This window comes from Balaenoptera ricei, chromosome 1 (assembly GCF_028023285.1).
Source record: "Balaenoptera ricei isolate mBalRic1 chromosome 1, mBalRic1.hap2, whole genome shotgun sequence".
NCBI classification, from domain to species: domain Eukaryota; kingdom Metazoa; phylum Chordata; class Mammalia; order Artiodactyla; family Balaenopteridae; genus Balaenoptera; species Balaenoptera ricei.
Genome location: NC_082639.1, coordinates 105,498,400 through 105,514,142, shown reverse-complemented (window position 1 = coordinate 105,514,142; position 15,743 = coordinate 105,498,400). Strand labels below are relative to the sequence as shown.

The 15,743-nt window shown below is 40.9% G+C and overlaps 1 long non-coding RNA gene across 1 annotated transcript in view; it reads right to left on the bottom strand.

Annotated features, from left to right (window-relative positions):
• The window catches only part of LOC132369327 (uncharacterized), a 148,547-nt gene that overhangs the window by 67,413 nt on the left and 65,391 nt on the right, over positions 1-15,743 (bottom strand). Inside the window, exon 3 of the long non-coding RNA XR_009504331.1 lies at positions 6,309-6,396. This is a non-coding gene — a long non-coding RNA (uncharacterized LOC132369327). The remainder of the gene's footprint in view (positions 1-6,308; positions 6,397-15,743) is intronic.

Below are 15,743 nucleotides of genomic sequence, written 5' to 3'. Positions count from 1 at the left end.
AAGGAAGATCTTTTTTTCTGTTTTTCCCAACTTTTTTAATTTGAAAAATTTGAAATCTTCACGAAGGTTGAAAGAATACCATACTGAACACAAGACACACTTGAATTGTTTCACCAGTTACTAAAATTTGATTCCATATTCCGTGGTGTGCTGATAAGCCTGGTCTCTGGGGGCAGGGGAGGAAGCCCTAGGTGTAGCATGTGCCAGTTTCTGTGGTGTAAAAAACTCTCACCACGACTGATTTCAAGCTAATTTTAAACCATTAGTTTAGCAAATGGCTTGCAAAACTCCTGAATATTTATCTGCTCTCAGGAGCTGGTAAGAGCTGGTTCCAGTATACCATATTTTTCCTGAACTATTTTAAATAACTTGCAGATATCATGGCACTGAACCAAATAACTTCAGCATGTGTCTCCTAAGAATAAGGACATTCTCAAACATAATCACAACATCATTATCACACTTAAGGGAAAAATTAGCAACATATTTCATTATCTAATACACATTTCCTACTAAAATTTTCCAAATTGTTTCCCAAATGTCTTTCATAGCATTTTTTAAAAAATCAAGAATCCAATGAAGCCTCCATATTGCATACGGTGTTTGTTTGTTTGTTTGTTTGAATCTAATCTGACTGCTTTTTCAGCTACAGTCTTTTTATGACATTGACTTTTTTGAAGAGTCCAGACCAACAGTCTATAGAATGTGCCACAGTCTGGGCTTATATGGTTGTTTCTTATGGTTAGATTTAAGTTAAATATTTTTTAGTAAAAATAATCTAAAGGTGGGCTTCATATCAAAAGGCTCGAATAATGTCAGATTGTTCCACTATTGGCGATGCTGTTTGATCACTTAAAGTAATAACCACCAAATCTCTCCAAACCAAACCTTTTCCCCTTTGTAATTAATAATCTGTGAAGAAATATACTGATTCTGTGTGAACATCTTGTTACTCAAGAACTTTTTACTCAGTGGTTAGCATCTGCTGATGTTACTTGCCTGAATCTATTATTACAGTAGGGGTTGAAATATAATGATTCTCTAATTCTATCACTCTTTCTGCATTTATTAGGTGGAATCTTTTTTTTTTTTTTTAGTTCTTTGTTTTTCAGTATGACTGTGGACTCATGGGCTTTTTTTCAAAAAATGCAATGGATTTTAATCCATTACTGTCATTTTCTTTTTGATGTTCAAATTATTCCAAAGTTGGCCAGTGGGAACCCCTTCAAGCAAGATCCTGTGTCCTTTTGACATGACCTCATTAATCTTTAAGTATTTCCTTTCTTTCTGGCACACCAAGATTCCCCAGGCTCACTTATGTTTGCCCTGCACCAGAATCAGAAGCAGTTAGTTCTTCAAAGAGCCCTGATTTCTTTAGTGGGAAATGATATTTAGAAATCAAGATCTGGGTGCAAGGTGTGCTCATTGCTGCAGTGGTGTTCTTGCTTTTAGATCCTTTTGGTTGACATGGTCAGGGGGAAATACATACAGATATATATATGTATGTATATGTGTGTGTAATTTATAAACAAAATATAATTTGTATATACATAATTTACAAGTATATATATACATACATATATACATATACACACATATTGAGTTCCCTAACCCCCAGTATCTCAGAATGTGATCTTATTTGGAGATAGGGTCTTTACAGAGGTAATGAAGCTAAAATGAAGTCATTAAGGTGGGCTCTAATGCAGTATGACTGGTGCCCTTATGAAAAGGTGGATACAAAGGCACATACAGAGGGAACATGATGTGAACACATAGGGAGAAGACGGTCATCTACAGGCCCAGGAGAGAGACCTGGAACCGATCCTTCTCTCATAGCCCCCAGAAGGCACCAAGCCTGCGACACCTTGATTTTGGACACGGCTGCCAGATTTTCTGTTGTTCAAGCCACCCAGTTTGTGGTACATTGTTATGGCAGCCCAAGCAAACCAATACACTACCATAAAAATTACCACAAATTTAGCAGCTTAAAACAACACATATTTGTTCTCTCACACTTCTGTCGAAGGCTGGTTATGAATCTCACCAGGGTAAAATCAAGGTATCAGCAGGCTGCATTGCTTTCTGGAGTCTCTATGGAAGAATCTGTTTTCTTGCTCATTCAGGTTGTCAGCAGTATTCAGTTCCTTGTGGCTGTAGGACTAAAGTCCCCATTTTCTTACTGACTGTCAGCTGAGGGCTGTTCCCAGCTTCTGGAGGCCGACTGCATGCCTTTGCCCATGACCCCTTTACCCCAACTTCAAGACCAGCAGTGGCAGGTTAAGTCCTTCTCATGACTTGACTCTCTCCTGCCTCTCCTTCCCTTACCTGCTCTTCTGCCTTCCTCTTTTACCTTTAAGGGCCCATGCAATTTCACTGAGCCCAATCAAGATAATCTGGAATAATCTCCCTAAATTAAGAATTAATCTTAATTCTATCTGCAAAGTTTCTTTTGCCATACAAACACAGGTTCCAGATGTGGACAACTTGGGAAGGGGGGGCGTTATTTTGCCTACTACATGATGACATCAATACATTTAGTTATTTGCTTTGTCCAACAATATGCATAGGATAGTTTTAGGATTCCAATAGCATTATAATTATTAACAAATAACCAACTAAGTAAAATTAAAATTTCTTTGAAGTCCTTTTTATCCCTACACTGAGAAACTGCACATAGAGCACTATGTTCAGAATTTTACTTGAACCCTTTTCTCTGTGTGGTTAGATTGTCAATTTGATAAACAACTTGATGCGTTTGTTTCTGTTTGTATTAAAATTTAAGGTTTATTTTATTTTTTATCTTTTCACACAATTCTATTTTGTGAATAAGTGAAACATTTATACCACTTAGAAGCCAAAACTATTCAAAAAGATATACCTAGAGAAGGCTCATTTGCATCCCTAATCCAACTCCTAAATTCCAAGGACTGGTGTGCTGGGAGCCGGCTCCTCTGATTGCTGTCACTGCTGCTATGTAAGTCAAATCTTTGACATATTGATAGCAAATATCCAAGTACAAATCCATCATCACTTTCATCAACTACAACCACTTATTGCAGATCAATTACTGAGAACAAAAAAGAACAGAGCAGTCCCTGTCCCAAGGTATGAGAGTCTCCTTGAATAGACCTGGAATGCTACAGAACAGGTGAGGGAGGCTCAGTACCTGACGAAAGGTTTAACTACATTGGGGGGGTTAGGGCCTCAGGATGATTCCCCCATTGATTAGGGTTCTGGAGAAAGGCTTCATGGAGGACATAAGACTTGATTCAGAGCACGTTAAGAAAGGAAAATGGCATGAGCAAAGGCAAAGAGGAATATTCTAGACTGGGGAACAATTAGCCAACCAGCTTGGAGGAGTGGAACAAACACTTGAGCTGGAACTTGGTAAAAGGCATCCAGGTTCAAATGCTGCCATGTGACCCTAGGCAAGTCATCACTCAACCTTTACATTTCTCAGTTTCCTGAACTAAAAATGGAAATAAGGCTAAGTAGTAAGCCATTCTCAGAATAATTTGATAGTAACAGAGTTTCTTTATGGATATACTGGGGGTGGGGAGCATGGAGCTGGAGAATCAGGTCTGAAGCAGATAACAAAGGACCTTCATTACCAGGCTAAGAAGTTTGAATTCTATATTATAGGAGCCAGTGGGAGGATTTTCTTTTCATAAGTAATAAATGAATTTATTGTTTTTAAACAATATAAACTGTGGTTAATAATATGACAGATATTTATTTCTGCAAATTATTGGGTTGGCTAAAAAATTCATTCAGGTTTTTCTGTAAGATCTTATGGAAAAACCCAAATGAGCTTTTTGTCCAACCCAATACTTTTTAAAAAAATTAAGCCATATGTACTAATGATCTTTCCATGCTAATATTTTTTCTCCTTAACCAATGCATAAGTATTTCACAGAATAAATTAATAAAACCTATTTAGCAATTTCCCTACTGAATACATAGGTTGTTTTTTGTTTGCTTTTTAAAGATTTTTTTGATGTGGACCATTTTTAAAGTCTTTATCGAATTTGTTACAATATTGTTTCTGTTCTATGTTTTGGTTTTTTGGCCGCGAGGCATGTGGGATCTTAGCTCCCTGACCAGAGATTGAACCTGCACCCCCTGCATTGGAAGGCGAAGTCTTAACCACTGGACCACCAGGGAAGTCCCCGTAGGTTGTTTTTAATTTTACAACATTACAAATAAGGTAGTAATGTATATTATTGTACAGTAACCCTTGTGCCTTTGTTCACACAAAGGTACCTCCTTAGGAAGGGTATTTCTTGTAGTGGCTCTAAAATCTCAACATGCATCAGAATCACCTCTCCAGGTGATCTGTTGAACCACAGATCCTGGATGCCACTCCCATAGTTTCTGATTTAGTAGGTTAGGGGTCGCACCTGAAAATTTGCTCAGGTGATGCTGCCGTTGTTGGCCTAGCTCAAACTTTGAGAACTGTCTTTCTGCACGATTGATTCCTAAAATTAGAGTTGTTGGGTAAAAGCATATGCAAATTTTTCACTTTGATGAATCCTGCACATTATCTTCCACAAAAATTGTATCAGTTTACTTCCCCACCTACAGTGCATGAGCATGCCCGTTCCCACACCCTTGGAAACACAGGCTATTATAACTCTTTTACTTTTTTTGCTAATTGAATGGTAAAAAATGGAATCTTGGGAGATAAGATTGATGTTGTTTAAGGGTACAAACTTACAATGAGTAGCAAATAAGCCACAGTGATCAAATGCAAGTATAATGAATATAGACAACAATATTGTACTATAATTATGTAATGATAAATATAGCTACAAAGGCAATCATACTACAATATACAAATGTATCAAAGTAACATGTCTTAAATTTACACAATGTTATGTCAAATATATTCAATTTTTAAAAATGGAATAGAATCTCATTATTGTTCTCTTTTACAGTATCCTGAATAGACAATAGTGTACTATAATTATGTAATGTGATAAATATAACTACAAAGGCAATTATATTTCAATATGTAAATGTATCAAAGTAACATGTTGTACACCTTAAATTTACACAATGTTATGTCAAATATATTCAATTTAAAAAAAATGGAATAGAATCTCATTATTGTTCTCTTTTACACTATCCTGAATACCTTTTCATTATTTTTTACCGTAACTTCTTGTTTTTTTATCTTATTATAAGAATAATGTTTATTGCAAAAAATTTAAGAGCTCTGAATAAGCAAAAAGAAAGTCATCCATGATTCCACCACACGTAGATCACCCATAGTAACACTGGGTGTATTTTGTAACTTTTTTTTTCATTTAATAACATACCGTGATCATTTTTTCCATATCATGTCATTAACTGTTCTTCTCCAACATCAGCCTAAATGGATGCATCATATCAATGGAATGTCTCTGAATGGGAACTGACATTTACAAAATGACTCTGGGAAGACTGATCTAGGAGCAAGATTTAGAATGGGAAAAGCCTGGAGGCAAGGAGAAGTTAGGAAACTATTGAAATAATACAGGAGAGTGGTGACAGTGCAATTAGATGACAAGGAATGAATACAGGAAACATTAGGAAGAAAGAGTCAACAATCTTGTGAGCATCCATGGTGGAGTGTGAGGAACAATTCAAAGCTAAATCCAGCGGGAGTACCCTGGTTTCAGAATCATAAACTTGTGAGATGCCTTGAAAGGGACAGAGATCATCTTTCCTATCTTTGATCCATTCATTTATCTCAGTGTAAAGGTTTAGGGGATGGAAGTTAACTTTATAGAGGACGAAATTCATTTAGGAGCGCAGCAGTCTTTAAATCCCAGAGCCCAGTCTTCACGCCTCATTTCAATGTAGGGATTAATTATTTGAGAGACTATGGTGAGGTGGAAAGACCACACTCTTGAGTATTAAAAAGAGGGCATTATGCATCGCTGCTTTGTCACTTATTGTGACCTTCAGCAAGCCTCTTAACCTCCTTGAATTTTTTTGTCTATAAAATGAGAATAATATTTACTTCATTGAGTTGTTGTCAGAATTAAAAGAGACGATATATGTGAAATCCTGGTCCACAGCCAGCAAATGTTTAAGAAGTGGTGGTTTCTTTTATCACTGTAAGAATAGCAATAATATAAAGTAACAACATGCCTATAAATCATCCCACAACTTGGCTCCTCCCTGAAGGAGTGTTCATGGACAACCTAGGCAAGTCTGTTTGACAATGAAATGAAACTCATCAATGAAATGAAGTTAACTCTGAAACAGTCCCTTTCGTGAGTAGCCGTCTGCAGTGGCATGCAGAGTGGGCTGCGGCTTACCTCTTGAGCTGAAGCTCTGGGGATGTGCTGTGGGGTGGCTGCAGATATTCCGCGTGTGCTGGATTCCTCCAGAGGTCGCCTGAGAACACTGCAGAGATGTGCACAACAGAAGCAATGAGGAGTTTAAATCAATACTGACAGACTTGGTCCTTTTTCTTCTTTCCTTCCCCTTCTACCAGCTCACAAGGAACTCAGGCTCCATATTTAGCTCTAGCCTCAGGGTACGGGTGCTGATTGCAATAAGTCTGCAGGCAAATCAATCTCTCTCAGTGGTGATCTTCCTTCCTTAAAGTGGGGATGTTACTTCCTAGAGTAAGTCTGAGGAGCAACTGGGGTATTGCATTTGAAAGTGCTTAGCAGGGTATCCAAGAGATGTGGACACTTACTGTTGAGTTTCTTCTGGGAACCTCTCTAAGGCTACCTCTCTATAGGCCAGCAATAAGTAAACCATGCCAGAAAATGTAGTTATTTCAGCTGCTTGGCAACCACCTAGTGTATGATTAACAGAGACACCAGAAAAGCCATCACCCTCCCCACCCCCCAACCCCCCCCCCCAGCAAACTCTCTGACATAGCAAGAAACATGAAATATCCACCCTCCTAACTTAACTCTTGTCCCTCGAGGTTGAGGAAAAGAAAACTTAAACTCAATTACCAACACCCCATTTGCCTTGGGTGACATGAAACGCATTTCTGCATGGCAGTCAACAAATGCTTCACCAGAGAACGTGGTGCTCTGCCAGAGAAAGTGAACCAACACTGATGCGTCCACTATCTACTCCTATAGGTCAAGCCCTCTTATATGCCCTGTATAATCTTATTTACACAAGCCCATGGGCATTATTATCCTAATTTATCAGATGAGGAAACAAAGACTCAGAAAGATTGAGATGCACAGCATAATAGGTGGTAGCTACCTCCCCCTTTTCCACACTTCTTTTAATTTAGTTTCCCAACATATGTTCCTATCATCTTGGTTGCTTTACAGACCAACAGTCTTCCAGCCCACGTGAAAGAAGAAGCAATAAAGACCATATTTCCATCTTTGGATCTGTCCAGTTTCATCCAATCCTAAATTAGTCACAAGTTAAATTCAGCACATGCAGTGTTAAACTCTACTATCTACTACAGTATTAAACTCTGTAGCTTTACTATGTACTATCAAGCCCACATTGATGAGACAGTGAACAGGAGAGAATTATATTTTTTAAGTTAAAACCTAACTTGTTTACTCACTTGCTAAAAACAAATATTCATACAGGATGAACCAGTTCCTGAATTTTTTTTTTTTAAGAAGACCATTATGTTTTCAAGATGAAATGAATGGAAATGTGCTGTTTCTTGCTGCCCTGTCTCCCTGCTCCTTTTCTCTTTCTCACCGTGTGTGCGTCTATCACGGGTTTCTTCTATCCAGAGATGCTCACAGCTGTTTCCCTTCCTCTCTCTTGAGCTCTCTAGGGCAGCTTTCATTCTTCTACCTCAGCACGCCTAGGGCCACGTGGAAACTCCCCCACGGTATGATTGCTTCCACACTTTTCTAGGCTTTAAAGAGTATCAGCTGAGAACAGCTTATTGATCCCAAGTGGGGAATCCTCCCTGGCAGAGCAATTTGCAGTCGATGAAGGAATGTTGAGGCGTCCTTCTCTTCTTCTGGCCCCCACCTCCACGCCCACCTGCAGGCTGACACCCTCCAGCCTAGAGCTCATCCTTGCTAGTGCCTCCTTTTCTAAGTATTTCTGGGGAAGCTGACTTTTCTTTCTCAAACACTGATCACTTTTTTTCTTATCGAAGTATAGTTGATTTAAAATATTGTTAATTTTAGACATACAGCAAAGTGACTCATGTATTTTTTTCAGATTATATTCCATTATAGATTATTACAAGATACTGAATATAATTCCGTGTGCTATATATAGTAAATCCTTATTGCTTATCTATTTTATGTATAGTAGTTTGTATCTATTAATCCCATATTCCCAGTTTGTCCCTCCCTCCCTCCCTCCCTCCCTCTCCCCTTTGGTAACCATAAGTTTATTTTCTATGTCTGTGAGTCTGCTTCTGTCTTGTATAGAGATTCATTTGTACTATTTTTAGATTCTACATATAAGTGATATCATATAGTATTGCAATATTTATCTTTCTCTCCGACACTTCACTAAGTATAATATTCTCTAGGTCCATCCATGTTGCTGCAAATGGCAATATTTCATTCTTTTTTACAAATGAGTAATATTCCATACACACACACACACACATCTTCTTAAGCCAATCGTCTGTTGATGGGTATTTAGGTTGTTTCCATGTCTTGGCTACTGTAAATAGCAGACACTGATCATTTGAACCACTTGATCATTCCAGTTTTAAATTAGACCTCTATCTAGTTCAGAGGTTTTATTTTGAAACCCAAATATGGAGAAGAATCAGTTGCTTCCCAAGTGCTTAAGTCCCAGGACACATGGATTCCACATGCTCAGGCAGCATCATACCTTCTGCTACCCACCAACAGAAAACCGGTGGCGGGGCTAAGGCAGAGCAGCAGATGCCGTTGAACGTGTTATTCTCGGTTAACAGGGACCTGCTGCGGTCTTGTCGGTGCTCAGCACCGAGCGAGGGAATGAGGAAGGGAGCAAGCAGGGTTGGAGAGCTCGCTTTGCTCCAGGCACTCTGCTAGTCATGGTCAAATATGGGATTTTATTAATCCTGTCCATAACCTCTCTAGAAGATTCAGCCTCATGCTCCTAGAAAATGAAGACTTTCCAAGGACCTTTCTCCTATCATCACTATTTTATCAATGAAAAAACTGAGCTCAGAGAAGTTCAGTGGTTTGCACAAGCCCACGCAGCAAACAAGTGGCAGCAACACAGGCAACCCAGTCCTCTGCCTCCAGGTTCAATACCCTTTCCGTTTCTCCACCACGGCAAGGGTTCCCTTGACTCAAAATTCACACTGGAAATAAAGTCAGTGTGTTGGATTTTCCATTTTGGTACTGCGATGTCTGCCATTATTTTATTCGGTCAACATTCCAAAGGTGATGCTCCTTTTCAGCCCAGGTACTGACTATGAATGCAGCTGCCTGGTTTGCAGCCTCAATATTCAAACCCTCTGGATCCCCTTAGCCCACTTTCATAATGATAGGCTTTCCCTTCACAAAACAGAACTTTCATTAAGCAGCAAAACTACAGATTTACTTATATTAGCATAAGTTCACATTTAAAAGGCTAATAAAATTTGGAGCAAGATTAAAAAAAAATAGAGTTAAAAACAAAGATGAGTTAACCTCTTAAACTTAAGCCTTTCCCTCTTTCCATACTCTGCTTCAAAAAGGAATGGTTAACTGTTCTTTTCAGCTACAGTATTAAGGTCATAAATTATTCTTCTTCCTGACACTCAAAGTCTGCTGCAGGATTTTTCCTCTAAGGAAATATGTCACTGCTAGTCAACAAGAAAGACTGTTCTTTGCTTTTCAGTGTGTGCCCTTTCTACTTTATATAAAAGGCTTTTTGTTATTATTAAAAGTGGAACTGAAAATATCCTAACCTATAACAGAATTAAATTTTACAATACATTGAAATAAATCATCATATAGATTTTAGAGACATTATATAATTCATTCACAGGTATTCAGACCATCTAAAATAGCCTCACTCCCATGAATGTTTTATCAATACCTCTGTTCCAGTATCTTTTCATCTCTCATTGGTGAGTAATTTCTAAAGCATTATTTATTCACTCTTCCAGAACAATGGCCCCAGAACCAACGGGCAGACCAAAGAATACAGTGAAATCAATAAAGTGTAGTAGGTGGTGCTCAGGGTGAAAACATCTAGAGAAGTGATGAAAGATACACCAATTAGCCAGTCATTCTGCAAGAATTTACTGTGTGCTTGTTTGATCAAGGCTATTTGATTGCAGGACCAGCTAGTTTAAATAAAGGAGATAGCTGTAAGGATATCAAGATCTCAAGTGAATTGGAGCTGGAAACTGGAAGGCCACTGGGGGCTAAGTCAGCCCTTCGCCCGCCTTGCTCCCTGTGGGACAGCACAGTGAGGCGCAACAAGCATGACAGCATAGATAAGGCTTTCAAGTCCACGGTCTGCCACTTCCTAATTAATCCGGACAAGTTAACTCTCAATGTTGATTTCCTCATCTGTAGAATGGGGATAATAACTACCTCAAAGTGTTACAGTGAAGATTAAATGAGACGATGTTTGCCAAGTGTTTGGCACAGGACAGTACTCAGAAAATGCTAGTTTCCTTTTGCCCTCGTTTGTACGAGGCTGTATACCAAGTTTAGAAGCGTCACATCTAAAAACGGTTTTCATGGCACGTGGAAAGCAAACCATTAGCGTTTACACTGCCGAAAAACCAAAATTCTCTACAACACAGAGAGAAGATATTAAGCAAACGCATACTTTCCCAGCATCTCCCTTTTTCTGGCGCCAAATAACAATATTATTAATTAACATTTACACAGTGCTTAACAGTATAGAAACCATTTTTCTCTAATGTCTCCTTCTGTTCTCATAATGACCTTGTAAGGCTGATATACTTATTAGCCTCCTTTTACAGCTGAGGTTAAATAAGCTGGTCAAGGTCACACGGCTTATAATCGACACATTGTGATTCAAGCCTGGCCCTTCAACTCTAAAATCTGTTATGCTTTTGAATGCAGTCGCCAGAATCTAATTAAGTTCAGTATTGACTATTTCAGGAACTGATTGCCCAATTTATTATCTGATTCCCCACCCGCTTCCCACAACTGCACAGGTAAAGTCCAAACAATGTACTACAGCTGTTAAAAGCCCTTCACAGCTTGGTTCCAGATTCTCTTTCCAGCCTCGTAGAGCGCATTAACCAAGCACACTGTACTCTCCTGTGCCTCTGTGGGTTTGCTCACCTTTTCCTGCCCTAAAAGTGTCCCTTCTAGTCCAGCGATGTCCCACAAAACCTCCAAGGTCCAGTTCAAGTGCTGCTCCCTCTAGAAAGCCTTCCTCTTAGCCCCACACCAGGCAGAATTATTCCTTCCCTCCTCTAGCTTCCCTAGAGTGTGTTCACACAGCTTCAAACTAGAGTAACTATAGATGGTGACAGGAACAAAAGTTTTTTCACCTTTGCATCCTCAGAATCTATCACAGCACCTGGCACATAGTAGATACTCAATAAATGTTTATTGAATTGAATTTGTTGAACGTTCCAAAAATTGTGTAACCACAACAGAATTGGTTCTGGAAGAACGTATTTTGGTCATTACGATTATTTGCATATACTCTGCCTACCCCAGGGCACTGTAAATGAGGTCAGAGTCCTTTTCTTATTCATCACTGTACCCCTGACAGCACTCACCATGCTTTGTTCTTAATAAACACACAATAACATTCAAGAAATGGGAATTCTTTAATATAATATAAAGATATACAATAATTACATGAAGAGAATTGTGAAGTATAATAATTAAATTTCATGTCTTCTGGTCAAAGGGCGTATGTACTTTGAAGCCTTACCTTGTAAAGTGTGCCCAGGTAAGAAACACCTGGGCACACAATTCCAATTGTGGAATGCAAAGTCCAGCGCAGGGAGCTTGGCAGCTCTGCAGCTCACCATCCCAAATCCCCCACTATGCCAGGAAAGAAGCAATGCTCTGACCAGGCACTAGTTTCAAATAATTTCTCCAAGATGGCGCAAGGTACCTAAGAAAAAGTGGTAACGATAATTAAAAGCAGGGCTTCCCTGGTGGCGCAGTGGTTGAGAATCTGCCTGCCAATGCAGGGGACACGGGTTCGAGCCCTGGTCTGGGAAGATCCCACATGCCGCGGAGCAACTGGGCCCGTGAGCCACAACTACTGAGCCTGCGCGTCTGGAGCCTGTGCTCCGCAACAAGAGAGGCCGCGATAGTGATAGGCCCACGCACCGCGATGAAGAGTGGCCCCCGCTCGCTGCAACTAGAGAAAGCCCTCGCACAGAAACGAAGACCCAACACAGCCAAAAATAAATAAATAAATAAATAAAATTTAAAAAAATAATAATAATAATTAAAAGCAAAACCAAACAAAGTATGTGTGAGCTGGGCCCTGCGATTATATTACACAGTGATCATCCTACTGGTAATTTATAAGAGGCAGGGAAAGCAGTGGTTAAAGCAGGAACTGTCTCTGCTCCAGTTTCCTCACCTATAAAAGGAGAATAATGCTTGTAACTACTTCATCAGGTTGACGTGAAAAATTAAATGAGTTAATATATTGAAAGAGCTTAAAACAGTGTCTGCCACATAGAGCAAGAGTTTGCTTTTCATTATTATTGTTGCTGCTGCTGCTGCTGTTATTAACGACAGAACAACAGGGTAATTTCAGGGGGAAGATGCAAAATGTTCGCCAACCTCAACCAAATTCTAGGCCAAAGTCACTTTGTTTTACTGACCTAGATTTCATTACCAGACCCGAATACTAAAGGAAATCATTAGGTATCCTTGACTTTGCCCTTGAGTGGATCTGAAGCCTCAGAAGTAGTTGGAGATCTTTCCACATCTCCAATGGGCCTTCTGGACTGGATAAAGTGAAAGATTAAAAACTGAGCCCTCGGGGCTTCCTTGGTGGCGCAGTGGTTGAGAATCTGCCTGCCAATGCAGGGGACACGGGTTCGAGCCCTGGTCTGGGAAGATCCCACATGCCGCGGAGTGACTAGGCCCGTGAGCCACAATTACTGAGCCTGCGCGTCTGGAGCCTTTGCTCCGCAACAAGAGAGGCCGCGATAGTGAAGAGGCCCACGCACCGCGATGAAGAGTGGCCCCCGCTTGCCGCATCTAGAGAAAGCCCTCGCACAGAAACGACGACCCAACACAGCGATAAATAAATAAATAAAATAAAAATAAAAAATAAATAAAAGCTATAGAAACTTAGATATTAAAAAAAACCAATACTGAGCCCTCCCCCTTTCTTTCCCATCCATCTCCACTCTACCCTCCCTCTGCTGCAGACCACCTCACCAGTGCCTGAGAGCACTCTGTGCCTCTCTGTTGTCACCTTCATTCTTCCCCTGCCAATTGTATCCCACTTGTCCTTGGGTCCTTTAGCCCTTTCCCTGTGACCATGAACCTCATTTATCACTTATCTGTCTGCATCCATATGGCACTCATCATCTGGCTTATACAGGTCCCTGTACTTTCCTGCGTGTTAATCTTATTTCTCAGAGAGCAATGAACTCTGCAAAGGCAGGCCAAGCACCTGCCTGGTGCACCAGGTTAATCTGTGCTCTGAATTCCCGCTGCCTGCCTGTAAGGAGGTGCATGATTTTACTCTGATATTTCGCTGTCTCTTTAGAAAAAAATTTTAGTGCCTGTGATGGGTTGAGAGAACCTAGTCATGTTTTACAAAAGACCTTAAAAGAAAATGTAGAGTAACACGTACCGGCTATTGTCCAGATGTTTATTTTAAATAACTTCTTCCTAGGTGTTAATTTTAAACCCTCTTCTGTTTTCACAGAGGGTACTGCTCCTTTGACATATGTCTTAGAAAGGAAGAGTTCTTCCTTCCCAGGTAGCTGTACGGCCCAGTCCCACCCAGTTTTGAAGCCAGTCTGACAAAGACCAATGTTTTCCCAGGGGCTCAGACCCTTACCTGGTAGGTCTGGAACCTGTCTTGTTGCTACCCATCTGCACCATATCTGCTGTACTTGATGCTGAGCCTGACAAGCCACAGCTATCCCTTTCTCCCATCAGAAGGCCCAATTTGTGTGATGGGGCTTCTCCCTCTGTTTCCTACAAAATACTTCCCTTGTGCGCTGGCATGTTTCCTGGTGCCCCAGCTCACTTAGGCAGCCAGCCTGCCTCTGTTCATTCCCCCTCCATAGCAGGGGAGCAGGGCACTGCCAGACAAAAGGCTTCAACTTTCAGTGCTCTTATGGGACAAGCTAAGATTGCCGAACATTAAGGCCAAGATCAAGGCTAATTCACTGCAGGGAAACGCTTACGATGGAATAGTAACCCAGAACCAGGAACTCAGAACCAAGCTTAACTGTATGTTACTATGCTATACTGATTGCTGCCAGATTGATTCATTACACTGGACCTTCTCAGAAAGCCATGGCTTGAGTCAAGTATGAATTCACTGACCCCTGCAGTGGGTAGCTGGGCATCTTTCTGATGAGCTCCTGAGCCAGAGCTGATTCCAGCTTCTCAACTTTCACCTCCAGCCCCTACCACAGAATCCTGCACAGCTTAATGCCAATCCCTCTGAGACAAGACTTTCTAAGGTTTTCCTTCATGGGAACTAGAGCTCAAAAATAAATCTAAGGGTAGGAGGATACACCAGTCCTCGCATGCTACCTGGAGGCTCCAGCCTCAGCACCACACCAAGTTAAGAGTCCTTTAACGGAGTTCCAGGAGCTGCCACCGGCTCATCAAAACAGGGTGCCCTGGTATGGTTCTCCAGCCCTCGTTCCCCTAATGCTGTCATTTCCAACTAAGAAAGTTTTTATTCGCTGTGCCTGTTTGCCAAAACTCATATAAATCAGAGTGCACCACTTTGCAAGACTTAGATTTGATTAATCTTAAAAAATTTAGAAGCTGCATGAGTGGGGTTTGAGATTAAGTGTGCAAAGACGTTTAGGTGCAGCCTCCCCACAGCCTTCAGATTGAGATGGATGAGGAGCAATACTGGGTTTGAGCTGCCCATAATTGAAAAAGCGTGTGCCCCAAATATCACATTTATCCTTCCTTTCTCCAAGAGCCATAACTCTAAGGCCTTCCGTTAGAACCTCAATAAAGTGAATGTCTTCAACTTTAAGGGTCCCAGATACCCTCGGCGTTTATGATACTTACAGAACAGGGTTAGGAATGCTGCGGATAAAAGGTATTGTGCGGGGAGAGGGGGGTCAATTTCCTAAAGGGATCTGGCCGCTAGGCTTCCCTGAGAACGCAGCACAAAACTGTAGATGAGCAGCATTTGTGTGTGAGTGAACAATAGGAGGGAATGTGAACACACAAATCCAATGTGCTAACTCCGGGAGGGAGGCTGTGCCCATAGCGGTCACAGCATCCTCCCGGAAGGCGCCCCGGGCACAGTGAGAGTTGCTAGGGGCCAAATTCTAGGGCCTCCATTCACACTCGGTTCTACATAAGTGAATGTGGTTCCTGAAGCTTTGCAATGTGGTGGCTTGTAAGCAGCAGAAGCCAAAGGAGAGACCAAAATGTGAGCCCCAGGGGTGGGTTCATACGTCTGCCCTCTCTAAGCCCTGAAGTTGTGCCAGTGGCATCTTCATAAGAAGCTGAGGGATGACATTCATATAACCATTCAGCAAACGCCAAGCACCTGCTCTGTGTCCAGTCTTGGGCACGGTGTTGTGAGGAATGCAAACATGTACAAGAAACATTCACCCATCTGAAGAAGCATGCGGGGTCTCTTGCCACGACTCCGCTGCCTGACTATGACTTCAATGTGCCAAC